We start from the raw sequence: 14,806 nt of genomic DNA, 5'->3' as shown, positions 1-14,806 counted from the left end.
CAAAATGGTTTGCTCTTTCTGTACTGGACATGACATTCTTGTGACTAGATTAATCATTCATTTCATTAAGGTCAACATCTGGATGTTTCACCATCAGTACAAGCCGTGAGTCGAGAAGTTATTGTTGACTGAGCAGAGCAGGATCTGGATACAAGTTACACCCAGGAGGTCTTCAGCATTGCCAGGAATTTATTCCATTTTTATTTATTTTTTTGCAAAATGTGGGAGCTAACCTGGAGGGAGGCGGAACTGGAAACAGAAATATACCCGAGGAGCGAGAGGTCCTGTTTTGGGGATGTGTGCTTCTTTCTTTCTTTTTATTTTTTATTAGGAATTTAAACATATTACAACTGTGTAAAAATCCTTAATTTGTCTAACTGCTTATTATCAATAAAAGGTTTGTGAGTGTTTATTCAAAACCTGTCAAGGAGTCCAATTCACTTTGTTGCGTCTTTAAATACTTTGTAAAAGGTTCCCGTTCGTCTTTAAAGGCACAGATATCCTTGTCCCGTAGCTTGTGTGTCAATTTTGCCAATTCTGCATTGTCCATCAGTTTCTCTTGCCATAATTCTTTAGTCGGGATTTCCTCGATCTTCCATCTTTGTGCTATTAAAACTCTCGCAGCCGTTGTCGCATACATGAAGATGTTTTCCAACTTCTTTGGCAGGTCTTTTCCTACAATCCCTAAGAGAAACACTTCAGGTTTTTTAACAAATGTTAGATGGGGGGAAAGTGAGCTTCGATCTCTCCTGCCCCCCATCTCAGGAGCATGTATGGAAGGAACAGAAATTGGTTTCCTGTTCTCTTCCTCCGCTAGCAACAGGCCCAGTTTTCAGGTTGCCTGAAGCTGCTGCGTAATTGAAACTTTGCTTTTCATAGAATCATAGAAACATAGAGTTGGAAGAGACCACAAGGGCCATCGAGTCCAACCCCCTGCCAAGCAGGAAACACCATCAGAGCACTCCTGACATATGGTTGTCAAGCCTCTGCTTAAAGACCTCCAAAGTAGGAGACTCCACCACACTCCTTGGCAGCAAATTCCACTGTCGAACAGCTCTTACTGTCAGGAAGTTCTTCCTAATGTTTAGGTGGAATCTTCTTTCTTGTAGTTTGGATCCATTGCTCCGTGTCCGCTTCTCCGGAGCAGTAGAAAACAACCTTTCTCCCTCCTCCATGTGACATCCTTTTATATATTTGAACATGGCTATCATATCACCCCTTAACCTCCTCTTCTCCAGGCTAAACATGCCCAGCTCCCTTAGCCGTTCCTCATAAGGCATCGTTTCCAGGCCTTTGACCATTTTGGTTGCCCTCCTCTGGACACGTTCCAGTTTGTCAGTGTCCTTCTTGAATTGTGGTGCCCAGAACTGGACACAGTACTCCAGGTGTGGTCTGACCAGAGCAGAATACAGTGGCACTATTACTTCCCTTGATCTAGATGCTATACTCCTATTGATGCAGCCCAGAATTGCATTGGCTTTTTTAGCTGCCGCGTCACACTGTTGGCTCATGTCAAGTTTGTGGTCAACCAAGACTCCTAGATCCTTTTCACATGTACTGCTCTCAAGCCAGGTGTCACCCATCTTGTATTTGTGCCTCTCATTTTTTTTGCCCAAGTGCAATACTTTTCTCCCTGTTAAAATTCATCTTGTTTATTTTTGCCCAGTTCTCTAATCTGTCAAGGTCGTTTTGAAGTGTGATCCTGTCCTCTGGGGTGTTAGCCACCCCTCCCAGTTTGGTGTCATCTGCAAATTTGATCAGGATGCCCTTGAGTCCATCATCCAAGTCGTTGATAAAGATGTTGAATAAGACCGGGCCCAAGACAGAACCCTGTGGCACCCCACTAGTCACTCTTCTCCAGGATGAAGAGGAACCATTGATGAGCACCCTTTGGGTTCGGTCAGTCAGCCAGTTACAAATCCACTGAGTGGTAGCATAGTCAAGACCGCATTTTACCAGCTTCTTTACAAGAATATCATGGGGCACCTTGTCAAATGCCTTGCTGAAATCAAGGTAGGCTACATCCACTGCGTTCCCTTCATCTACCAGGCTTGTAATTCTGTCAAAAAACGAGATCAGGTTAGTCTGACATGACTTATTTTTCAGAAATCCATGCTGACTATTGGTGATCACAGCATTCCTTTCTAGGTGCTCACAGACTGTTTGCTTAATGATCTGCTCCAGAATCTTCCCTGCTATTGATGTCAGACTGACTGGGCGGTAATTATTTGGGTCCTCTCTTTTCCCCTTTTTGAAAATAGGGACAACATTTGCCCTCCTCCAGTCTGCCGGGACTTCGCCTGTTCTCCAGGAATTCTCAAAGATGACTGCCAGTGGTTCTGAGATCACATCTGCCAGTTCTTTTAATACTCTTGGATGCAGTTCATCTGGCCCTGGAGACTTGAATACATCTAAACTAGCCAAATATTCTTGTATTTTGTGGGATCTCATTCCTCTGCGGTGTAAATGCAGGGTGCAATTGCAAGCAGATGGAATAACTTGATACAGTGGTACCTCAAGTTAAGTACTTAATTCATTCCGGAGGTCTGTACTTAACCTGAAACTGTTCTTAACCTGAAGCACCACTTTAGCTAATGGGGCCTCCTGCTGCCGCTGCGCCACCGCCATGCGATTTCTGTTCTCATCCTGAAGCAAAGTTCTTAACCTGAAGCACTGTTTCTGGGTTAGCAGAGTCTTTAACCTGAAGCGTATGTAACCTGAAGCGTATGTAACCTGAGGTACCACTGTATGAAGTGCATTGTCTCATCTTTCTAGCAAAACCAGAGATTTGCATCGGTTTAAACAAACTACAAAGCCATAGGGCTTATTTTATTTGAAGGTTGTCTTTAGCCAGAATGAAAAGAGTTGAAAATGGAAATTTTCCGCTTGTTTAAAAATTATGTTTAAAGGTAAAGGTACCCCTGCCTGTACGGGCCAGTCGTGACCGATTCTAGGGTTGTGCGCTCATCTCACTCTAGAGGCCGGGAGCCAGCGCCGTCCGAAGACACTTCCGGGTCACATGGCCAGCGTGAGAAAGCTGCTCTGGCAAGCCTGCACCAGCGCAGCACATGGAAACGCTGTTTACCTTCCTGCTATAAATTGGTACCTATTTATCTACTTGCACTTAGGGGTGCTTTCAAACTGCTAGGTGGGCAGGAGCTGGGACCGAACGACGGGAGCTCACCCCGCCGCGGGGATTCGAACCGCCAACCATACGATCGGCAAGTCCTAGGCACTGAGGTTTTACCCACAGTGCCACCCGCGTCTTTAGCCAGAATGAAAAGAGTTGAAAATGGAAATTTTCCACTTGCTTAAAAATTACGTTTAGTACTGCCTTAATTTCATGCTTGATAACAAGCTCACAATTTCTTCAGGCTTGTAAGGAAGCGTGAAGAAACCATGGGTTTTTATAGATGTATGCTGCCAAGAAGTTCATCAAACCTAATAAATGTATTTTATCTTTACTCAAGGTCCCATATGGCATGTTACTTCATTAAAAAGGGCGTTTGTTGTTTTTCCTTGTGCTGCGCGAGAGGAGATCTTAAGATGCTGGTCAAGGTAAACGGTTTTCTGTCCCTTCTTTTGCAGCTCATTTCCTTGGCAATAGGCTCAGATGTGGCATGTGATTTGTAGGAGTTTTCAAAAGACACAACCTCACATAACAGCATTCACCAAAAATGTTTCAGAATCCGATTACAGTGGTGCCCCGCAAAACGAATGCCTCGCAAGACGGAAAACCCACTAGACGAAAGGGTTTTCCGTTTTTGAGCTGCTTCGCAAGACAATTTTCCCTATGGGCTTGCTTTGCAAGACGAAAACGTCTTGCGAGTGTTCCGATTTCCCCCCGCTTCCCCCCCTTTTTCTAAGCCGCTAATCTTCTAATAGCCTTTTAGCCGCTAAACCGCTAAACCTTTAATAGCCGCTAAGCCTTTAATAGCCGCTAAACCGCTAATAGCGCTAATCCGCTAAGCCGCTAATAGGGTTGCTTCGCAAGACGAAAAAACCGCTAGACGAAGAGACTCGCAGAACGGATTAATTTCGTCTTGCGAGGCACCACTGTACAGTGGTACCTTGGTTTACGAACTTAATCCATTCTGGAAGTCCATTCTTAAACCAAAACTGTTCTTAAACTGAGGTGTGCTTTCCCTAATGAGGCCTTCCACTGGCAGTGTCCTTCCACTGTTCGGATTCTGTTCTTAGACCGAGGTAAAGTTCTTCCTTTCCTTTCCTTTCCTTTCCTTTCCTTTCCTTTCCTTTCCTTCCCTTCCCTTTCCTTCCCTTCCCTTCCCTTCCCTTCCCTTCCCCTTCCCCTTCCCCTTCCCCTTCCCCTCCCCCTCCCCTCTCCCCCCTCCCCTCCCCTCCCCTCCCCTCCCTCTGGCCAGTTTGTCTTACGCATTGGCCTCTGATGACGGGTTTCATGGCATCCCATAGGTCCAAGATTTTAGCATTCGGGACAGCGTTTTCTAGGAAGTAAAACTTTACTTCTTGACATTTGTCTGTTGATAAGAGAGAATCAAAAGCCCAGTGAAATAAACTTGGCGTTAGCAAGTCCATTGCTATAGAAATCGGGGCATGGTCTGAGACGGAAATACAGTGGTACCTCTGGTTGTGAACGGGATCCGTTCCAGAGCCTCGTTCGCAACCTGAGCAGAACGCAACCCACGTCTGCGCGTGTGCGGGTCACGATTCGCCACTTCTGCACATGCGCGTGAAGTCATTTTAAGCAACTGCACATGCGCGGGTGGCAAAACCCGGAAATAACCCTTTCCGGTACTTCCGGGTTGCCGTGGGACGCAACCTGAAAACGCTCAACCGCAAACGCAACACAAGGTATGACTGTAATTCCTATATCCGCTGCTTTCCCCCCCAAAAATGCTTTGATTTTGACTCAAGAAAATCACCATTTTATAGTTCAAATCGGGGGAAATGAATACAGGGAATGGACAAAAGTACAAAGAACATGCATTACCTCCTATTACACAGCTGATAGCTCACAGTAACTTCCACATCTTCCCGATTCCTCTGGTGTCTGTTGCCAGATGCCGTCCTTTCAAAAACCATGAATTTACATACACTAAAGGCTTAAACAAACTCAAAAAGGGGAGCGCCTACCAATTTTATAAACATTAAGCTGGCTAAAGTGTTTAAATGCAATGAAGCTTTTGTTGGAGTCAGCATTAAATTAATCTGAGAGAAACCACGTTCCACACTCACTTGTTGAAATTGGGATGTTCTTGATTGTGCTTAAAAGAGGCATAAGAGATGATGGAATCTTTTCTGAGAGGTACTCTTGAAAACCCCTTAGGATTTGTCTATCGGGAAGTCTAAATCTGTCGCACAAGTTCATTATTCCACACTGCTTCACACATTAAACGCCCGCTCCCGTCTGAGATTCATGAAACACCGTGACGGGAAATGAGGGATAGCAACGTAACTGATGATTCACCATGCTAAAATTTTTAGTTTCTTCTCACGTTAGATTCACAAAATGTTTAGGGGGGTATGTATACCCCCAGAAAGAAGCACTGCCTATATCTTTTTTTGTCACTTTACACCAATGATCTTCGGATATGAAAATATAGTCTAAATAGGCCGCTGAACCATACCTGTAGTATTGGGATGTGAATTCCCTGTCAGTAGGGTGACTCAGCCGCCAGGGATCGCATAAATTATCGGCATGCAGAAGCTTAGTGAGGGCTTCACCTGGCTTTAGGGATCTGGTACAGGAGCCCTTACGGTTGATCACAGGATTTAAGCAATCGTTCAGATCTCCAATGATTTGGCCTTCTTGAAATCCTCATAGAAAAGAAATAAAACTCTCAAGAAAATCAACTTGGCCCGTATTGGAGACATATAAGTGACCTATGGTTAGTTTCTCAGACCCCAGGTAAAGGTAAAGGGACCCCTGACCATTAGGTCCAGTTGTGACCGACTCTGGGGTTGCGGCGCTCATCTCGCCTTATTGGCCGAGGGAGCCGGCGTACAGCTCATGTGGCCAGCATGACTAAGCCGCTTCTGGCGAACCAGAGCAGTGCACGGAAACGCCATTTACCTTCCCGCCAGAGTGGTACCTATTTATCTACTTGCACTTTGACGTGCTTTCGAACTGCTAGGTTGGCTTGAGCAGGGACTGAGCAACGGGAGCTCACCCCATCGCGGGGATTCGAACTGCCGACCTTCTGATCGGCAAGCCCTAGGCTCTGTGGTTTAACCCACAGCGCCACCTGCGTCCCCCTGAGCCTTTTAATATGCGATACCTGTATTTTGGGTCTGTTACGGAGTTTGTTATGGTAAATGGGTGGGTTTTTTTGCAGGATCCTAGAACATAGGTTTGATCTCCTAACCATTTGCCCTTTAAGAGCGGAGTTGATGCTCTGCCTTTTTTTCTTTTGGTGCATTTATTATATCAGGATTATATCTTGATTCCCCTTTTTCAGGAGCACTTTGCCCCCATGATTGAGGGGGTCCGAGGCCATGTGATGTCATCACGCTCTGTGCATGCATGACGTTAACACGCCCCCTGGACTGATGTCTCGTGTCAGAGCAGGATTGGATGTGGACCAAGAAGTTGAAATTTAATTCAAGCAGGCTATATTGCATTCCCTGGAAGAACCATGTTTGCAATTGCAACTTGGAAGTAGCCTTAGACAGAATGCAACTCCTTGACTTTTAGGGGGGTCGCAATGACCTGGAGCACCTTTTACCAGCTTCGCCAAGAAGCGACAATAGCAACCTTTCATAAATAAATGGGACCTGGCCCTTGTCACTCACGCCCGAGTTATACTACAGCTGAATGTAAGGTACTGGATTATATTGTTATACTATATTTACTGCACTGTAATTATAGGTGTAGGGACATGGGTGGCGCTGTGGGTTAAACCACAGAGCCTAGGACTTGCTGATCAGAAGGTTGGTGGTTTGAATCCCCGCGACGGGGTGAGTTCCCATTGCTCAGTCCCTGCTCCTGCCAACCTAGCAGTTCAAAAGCACATCAAAGTGCAAGTAGATAATTAGGTTATCCAGCGGGAAGGTAAACGGCGTTTCCGTGTGCTGCTCTGGTTCGCCAGAAGCGGCTTTGTCTTGCTGGCCACATGACCCAGAAGTTGTACGCTGGCTTCCTCGGCCAATAAAGCGAGATGAGCGCCGCAACCCCAGAGTCAGTCACGACTGGAGCTAATGGTCAGGGGTCCCTTTACCTTTAATTATAGGTGTGGGTGACCTCTGGCTGCCCAGATGTTGCTGGACTACAACTTCCAGATGCACTGGCTGGGCCTGATGGGAGTTGGAGCCCAACATCTGGAAAGCCACAGGCAAACCATTGTTGCTGCAATTCTGTGTGGGGCTGCCCTTGTAGACAGTCGGAAAACTACTTGAGAGCCAGTGTGGTGTAGTGGTTAAGAGCGGTAGTCTTGCAATCTGGAGAACCGGGTTCGCGTCCCCGCTCCTCCACATGCAGCTGCTGGGTGACCTTGGGCCAGTCACACTTCTTTGAAGTCTCTCAGCCCCACTCACCTCACAGAGTGTTTGTTGTGGGGAAGGAAGGGGAAGGAGAATGTGAGCTGCTTTGAGACTCCTTTGGGTAGTGATAAAGTGGGATATCAAATCCAAAACTCTCTCTCTCTCTCTACCTTTGATTCAAAACACAGCTAGGATTTTAACTGGGGCCCAGCTGCTGGATTAAATTATTTCAGGCTTGTATTACCTTTACTTGTTTCTGGGCTCAACTGAGCATACTAATGTTAATCTTCAAAGGTCTTGTCAGTCTATGACCTGGTTACCTTAAGAACCGCCTACCCACTTACAAAGCTGTCGTGCCTGAAGATCAGCTTCAGACGCTCTGCGTACCTTCCTTATTAGGAGTGCAATTAGAAAATGCAGGCGGTACCACTTTGGTGGCGCAATAAACTTCTCAGAGAGATTTGTCAGAATCCTCTTCCTGCGTTTAGATAGGTGTTCAAGCAGGATTCTTGGATTGTTAAATGTTTGCTGCCGGGATGCTTTGATTGGTCTGACGCTGCAATGACATCACACTAATAATTACTGTTTGCTACGATGGATTTCTTGGTTGCTTCGAATATGATGTCGTAAAAAGAGCTAAAAATACTGATTAACAAATGTGCCAAATTTGAGACACATCACTACATAAAGTGCTAAAATAACCAAACTGAAGCATTACGGAGAAGCGTCTGATGTGTCGTTTAGACCATGGGTAGGCAAACTAAGGGATGCGGGTGGTGCTGTGGGTTAAACCACAGAGCCTAGGACTTGCTGATCAGAAGGTCGGCGGTTCGAATCCCCGCGACGGGGTGAGCTCCCGTTGCTCGGCCCCTGCTCCTGCCAACCTAGCACTTCGAAAGCACGTCAAAGTGCAAGTAGATAAATAGGTACCGCTCCAGTGGGAAGGTAAACGGCGTTTCCATGCGCTGCTCTGGTTTGCCAGAAGCGGCTTAGTCATGCTGGCCACGTGACCCGGAAGCTGTACGCCGGCTTCCTTGGCCAATAAAGCGAGATGAGCACAACCCCAGAGTCGGTCATGACTGGACCTAATGGTCAGGGGTCCCTTTACCTTTACCTTTAGGCAAACTAAGGCCCAGGGATGGTCCGGGAGTCAGTGTGTTTTTACATGAGTAGAAATGTGTCCTTTTATTTAAAATGCATCTCTGGGTTATTTGTGGGGCATAGGAATTTGTTCATCCCCTCCCCCCAAAAATATAGTCCAGCTCCCCACAAGGTCTGAGGGACAGTGGACCGGCCCCCGGCTGAAAAAGTTTGCTGACCCTCTGGTTTAGATTGTAAGCCTGAGAACCGAAGCTGCCTCTTTTTAAAAGTTCTATAAGCTCTTGGGAGTCTTTTCTGCTGAAGAGCAGAGTAGAAATACTTTGCGGGTATAAAAAACAGTCTCAACACTTGCAATGTGTGACTCCTGCAGATTAAAGGAATATTTGGGAATGCTAGACAATACTGTCTGGAAAAGACCCTGATGTTGGAAAATATTGAGGGCTCAAGAAGAAGGGGACGATGGAGGATGAGATGGTTGGACAGTATTCTCGAAGCTACCAACATGATTCTGACCAAACTGGGGGAGGCAGCGGAAGACAGGAGGGCCTGGCGTGCTCTGGTCCAGGGGGTCAGACACAACTAAACGACTAAACAACAACAAAGACAATACTGTTGTCATTCTCAACCCAGTTAATTCAGAAAACACAAGTGGCTTCATGGAAGAGGTCAGGCTACACAAGAGGAGGCAGGAAAGATTTCTTCTTGTTTCTCACAGTGAACAGTTTGCGCAACTCAAGCTATGAATAATGTGGGTCTTCCTCAAAGGCTCAACTCCAAAGGTGGCGCAATCGCTGTCTGCCACTTGCACAGGAGAAATTTAGCAGAAGAACAAGGCAGTGTGGCATAGCAGTCGCTGCTTCTCAGCCCAACCTATGCTCAGAGGCAGAGCATTTACTTTGGAAGCAGACGGTCCAGGGTTGGCATCAGTCCCTGCTGGCACCTATTCAGGTAGGGCTGGGAGAGGCTCCTGGCTGGAAACCTGGGAAGCTGCTGCCAGTCCGTGTAGACTGTACTGAGCTAGATGGATAAAATGGTCTGACTTGGTATATAAGCAGCTTTCCGTGTGGATAAAAATGAGAAGGGTGAATAGAACCATCCATGTTAATAATAATAATAATAATAATAATAATAATAATAATAATAATAATTTATTTATACCCCGCCCATGTGGCTGAGTTTCCCCAGCCACTCTGGGCAGTTTCCAATCAAGTCTTAAAAACAACACAGCATTAAATATTAAAAACTTCCCTAAACAGTGCTGCCTTCAGATGTCTTTTAAAGATAAGATAGCTCCTTATTTCCATCACATCTGAAGGGAGGGCATTCCACAGGGCAGGGGCCACTACCAAGAAGGCCCTCTGTCTGGTTCCCTGTAACCTCACTTCTCGCAGTGAGGGAACTGCCAGAAGGCCCTCAGAGCTGGACCTCAGTGTCCGGGCAGAACGATGGGGGTGGAGACGCTCCTTCAGGTATACTGGGCCGAGGCTGTTTAGGGCTTTCAAAGTCAGCGCCAACACTTTGAATTGTGCTCGGAAATGTACTGGGAGCCAATGCAGATCTCTCAGGACCCGTGTTATGTGGTCCCGGTGGCCACTCCCAGTCTAGCTGCCACATTCTGGATTAATTGCAGTTTCGGGGTCACCTTCAAAGGTAGCCCCACGTAGAGTGCATTGCAGTAGTCCAAGAGGGAGATAACTAGAGCATGCACCACTCTGGCAAGACAGTCCGCGGGCAGGTAGGGTCTTAGCCTGCGTACCAGGTGGAGCTGGTAGACAGCTGCCCTGGACGCAGAATTAACCTGTGCCTCCATGGACAGCTGTGAGTCCAAAATGACTCCCAGGCTGCGCACCTGGTCCTTCAGGGGCACCGTTACCCCATCCAGGGCCAGGGAGTCCCCCACACCTGCCTGCCCCTTGTCCCCCAAGAACATTACTTCAGTCTTGCCAGGATTCAACCTCAATCTGTTAGCCACCATCCATCCTCCAACCGCCTCCAGGCACTCACACAGGACCTTCACCACCTTCACTGGTTCTGATTTAAAAGAGAGGCAGAGCTGGATATCATCTGCATACTGATGAACACCCAGCCCAAACCCCCTGATGATCTCTCCTAGCGGCTTCATATAGATATTAAAAAGCATGGGGGAGAGGACAGAACCCTGAGGCCCCCCACAACAGTGGGAGAAGGACCCTGGTTCCACATGGGTGGGAGAAAAAGATTGGGCTGCAAGGGAGGGGGGAGGAGGAGGGAGGGGTGCCTTGTCATGTTGTACCTCCCAGGAAGTCTGCTCCCAATTTCCTCCTCCCCTTTTCTGCACCCTCTGTTTTGCTTGCTGGAGGACGTCTAGTAGAAGGGAGCAGATCCACAGCAAGCATTTAAAACACATGACTCTCGCTCAGCGGCGTAGCGTGGGTTGTCAGTACCTGGGGCAAGGCAAGTAATTTGCGCCCCCTAACCTGCCGCCACTGCCAGCTTCTTCTTGCTGCTGCCTGGGCTGGTCTGGTGTGGTTCTCTCCTGTGCTCAGCGCTGCGCTGGGCGGCCGCTGCACTGTCCCTCCCCCAGATAGTCCCTCGCTCTCTCTGCGCACCGCACGCCTGGCACCCACCCCCTCCACAGTGGGCGGCGACCCAGCGGCTCAGATCGGATTCGCACAGCCAGCACTGCAGTGAGAGAGAGTTGAGTGAGCCAGGTAGGGGCAGAGAGCTGCGAGTGCGAGCGCCCCCCCCGATGTTGCGCCTGGTGCGGCCGGCCCCCCTGCACCCCCCACGCTACGTCACTGCTCTCGCTGCCACCAAGACTCCTGGGAACTGTCGTGTGAGTGCTGGGAATTGTAGCGCGTGCTGGGGAAACTACAGTTCCCATGATTCTTTGTGGGGACGTCGTGTGCTTTATATGCAGGGTGTGGATCTGGCCAGGAGGATCTCTTGCCGGCAGGGTTGAAAGAGCCAACAGGAGCGAAGGAAGGATAGGAAAACAACAGGAAGATTTAAAGAAGGAACTATTGGAAACTCAAGGCAGTGGAAACATAAGGTGATTGGACCCCACTGAACTTGAAGCATAGGAAGCCCCAACAAAAATTTATAATTTGGCAAAATATTTGGACTTTATGATATGTATTTGTATAATCTGGAATATTTAATGTGATCTGATTGGATTGTTAAAATGGAAAACTTAATAAAAATTATTATAAGAAAAGAAAAGAAAGAGCCAACAGGGGCTGCAAAGCTGAGCTCCGTGGAGAGAAAAGGTGGACTATCAATGCAAGAAATAAATATCACACAAGGCATTTAAGTGGTTTATTGCACTGGGTCACAGCGTGGGACCCACACGGTCTAAGTCAGTGTCAAGCAGCATCCGTCTTTTCTCTCCGACTACTACGTCAGGGAAAACCCCAGAGGGGTGACCGCCTCTCTATCCGGGCAGTTTCCTCCCGCCTCCTCTCCTTCCCTGGAGTCATTTTCCCATGACGCACATAAGTGTCCGTTTCCCCTTATCTGTCAGCTGCAGAGACAGAAACATTATAGAATAGCACGCCATGCTGTGAATAGAGGGTTACCGAGGTTTCACTGCACAAGCCATTCATAAAAAATACAGTGGTACCTCGGGTTACAGACGCTTCAGGTTACAGATTCCGCTAACCCAGAAATAATACCTCGGGTTAAGAACTTTGCTTCAGGATGAGAACAGAAATTGTGTGGCGGCAGCAGCGGGAGGCCCCATTAGCTAAAGTGGTGCTTCAGGTTAAGAACAGTTCCAGGTTAAGAACGGACCTCCAGAACGAATTAAGTTCTTAACCCGAGGTACCATTGTAAATCTCTTCCAGTGCTCAGGGGAGCGGACCATAAAAATACAGTGGTACCTCGGGTTAAGTACTTAATTCGTTCCGGAGGTCCGTACTTAACCTGAAACTGTTCTTAACCTGAAGCACCACTTTAGCTAATGGGGCCTCCTGCTGCTGCCACGCCGCCGGAACCCAATTTCTGTTCTTATCCTGAAGCAAAGTTCTTAACCTGAAGTAATATTTCTGGGTTAGTGGAGTGTTTAACCTGAAGCGTATGTAACCCGAAGCGTATGTATCCTGAAGCGTATGTAACCTGAAGCGTATGTAACCCGAGGTACCACTGTAATAGCATCATAGAATCGTAGAGTTGGAAGGTACCCCGGCGGTCATCTAGTCCAACCCCCTCCCATGCAGGAATTTCAAGTGACCTCTCATTATAAACCCTATAAAGGAGAGTCTTCCACCTGCTGAGGGAGACCATTCCACTGCCCAATAGCTACTACTATTTGAAGATGGTTATCGTATCGCCTCTCTTCATGTCTCCTCCCAGTCTCCTCTTCCCCAGGCTAAACATGCCCAGCTCCTTCAACCGTTCCTCATAAGGCTTGCTTTTTGAACCCTTGATCATCTTGGTTGCCCTCCTCTGCACATATCCCACATTGTAGCAGAACCTTGAACTGCTTAAGGGCCCTCTCAGCCTCTGTTTTGATGCAGCAAGCCCCATGCCCAAGCCACTTGCACACAGACATATTGAAGTTTTAAAAGGTTTTTGAGTAAGTACAATAAATGTTCATATAGGAAATAAGACCTGGAGAGAGAGAGAGAGAGAACAGGAATTTTCTCTTTGCTAGTACTGTGTATGTGTGTGTTGTTTCCAATCACGCTTGTTGTTGTTTTTAAATTGCATTTTAACCTGTATTTTAAATTGGGTTTTCCCCCTATTATGTTTTTACTGTAATTTTACTGGTGTTAGCCGCCCTGAGCCCGGCTCTGGCCAGGGAGGGCGGGGTTATAGATAAAATTTATTATTATTATTATATATCGTTCTTTGAGGATCACATGTCAGTTTGCAGCATAAAAGCACAAAAATACATATTGCGAGCTCTCGTTTTACCTCTTCATTAAATGCTCCCTAGAATGGCTTAGGCCAGGGTTTCCCAAACTTGGGTCTGCAGCTGTTTTTGGACCGCAACTCCCATCATCCATAGCTAGCAGGACCAATGGTCAGGGATGATGGAAATTGTAGTCCAAAAACAGCTGGAGACCCAAGTTTGGGAAACCCTGGCTTAGGGAGCGATTCAGTAGGAATTTTGTTGTTGTTGTTTAGTCATTTAGTTGTGTCCGACTCTTCATGACCCCATGGACCAGAGCACGCCAGGCACTCCTGTCTTCCACTGTCTCCCGCAGTTTGGTCAAACTCATAGTGGTCTCTTCAAGAACACTGTCCAACCATCTTGTCCTCTGTCATCCCCTTCTCCTTCTTGTGCCCTCCATCTTCCCCAACATCAGGGTCTTTTCCAGGGAGTCTTCTCTTCTCATGAGGTGGCCAAAGTATTGGAGCCTCAGCTTCAGGATCTGTCCTTCCAGTGAGCACTCAGGGCTGATTTCCTTCAGAATGGATAGGTTTGATCTTCTTGCAGTCCATGGGACTCTCAAGAGACTCCTCCAGCACCAGAATTCAAAAGCATCAATTCTTTGGCGATCAGCCTTCTTTATGGTCCAGCTCTCACTTCCATACATCACTACTGGGAAAGCCATGGCTTTAACTATACGGACCTTTGACGGCAAGGTGATGTCTCTGCTTTTTGTCTAGGATCACTAGGAATTATCCTATTTGAAAAGCAGGGCTCTTGCAAACAAGACCTTCCCCGTGGGCTGCTGCAACCCTGCGCTCCATCCTCTGCAAAGCCCGTCGCTCTGCTCTCCATAGCTGTCAACGTTCCCCTTTCTTTAAGTGAAATTCTCTTATTCCTTGCAATAAAAGGGAAAAGTTGACAGCTATGCTGCTCTCCCCGCAGGAAGAAAGCAACCGACAGAACCCAGAAACTGAGGTTCGGCGCGCCACTCTGCACTTTTCTCTGTATGTCTCTGCGCTCTCGTGCAGCGCGCGACGGCTATTCCCGGCCGGGCCCATTGGTGTTCGGGGGGGTGTTTGTATGTTTTGCGAGCGGACAGAAGTCAAGCCAGGCCGCTTTCTGGAAGAAACGCGAGCAGAGCAGATAAAGGGGACTAGCAAGGCGAGAGGAGGGGAAAAAAAACCGAATAAACGCGCGCGCATATACAAGAAATGAGGACACAGACGCGCACCCCCTTTCTGTGGCACGCAATGGTCCAGTCCGAGGAGGCGGGGCGTGGGCGGGGCTCCGGGCGCGAGGAGGCCGAGCGGAGCCCGTCTTTCGCCTTTTCCTCTCAGACGGTGCTCGGCGGCTGCGGAGGACAAGAGCGGGAACGCGGCGGGCGGAGCG

At 47.8% G+C, this 14,806-nt stretch overlaps 1 protein-coding gene and 1 long non-coding RNA gene across 2 annotated transcripts in view; one reads left to right on the top strand and one right to left on the bottom strand.

Moving 5' to 3' along the window:
- LOC309541522 overlaps nt 1-14,806 on the bottom strand; it is a 40,939-nt gene that overhangs the window by 1,335 nt on the left and 24,798 nt on the right. The window lies entirely within an intron of this gene.
- LOC309541416 (protein EURL) overlaps nt 14,668-14,806 on the top strand; it is a 19,749-nt gene continuing 19,610 nt past the window's right edge. The window contains exon 1 of the mRNA XM_082239260.1: nt 14,668-14,806. This exon is cut by the window's right edge and continues 8 nt beyond it. The gene's annotated coding sequence lies outside the window, so the exon portion shown is untranslated.

The sequence above is a fragment of the Podarcis vaucheri genome (assembly GCF_965113315.1).
Source record: "Podarcis vaucheri genome assembly, chromosome: 10".
Taxonomy (NCBI): Eukaryota; Metazoa; Chordata; class Lepidosauria; order Squamata; family Lacertidae; genus Podarcis; species Podarcis vaucheri.
The sequence above is the reverse complement of the archived record's forward strand: the minus strand, read 5'-3'. Positions and strand labels throughout refer to the sequence as shown.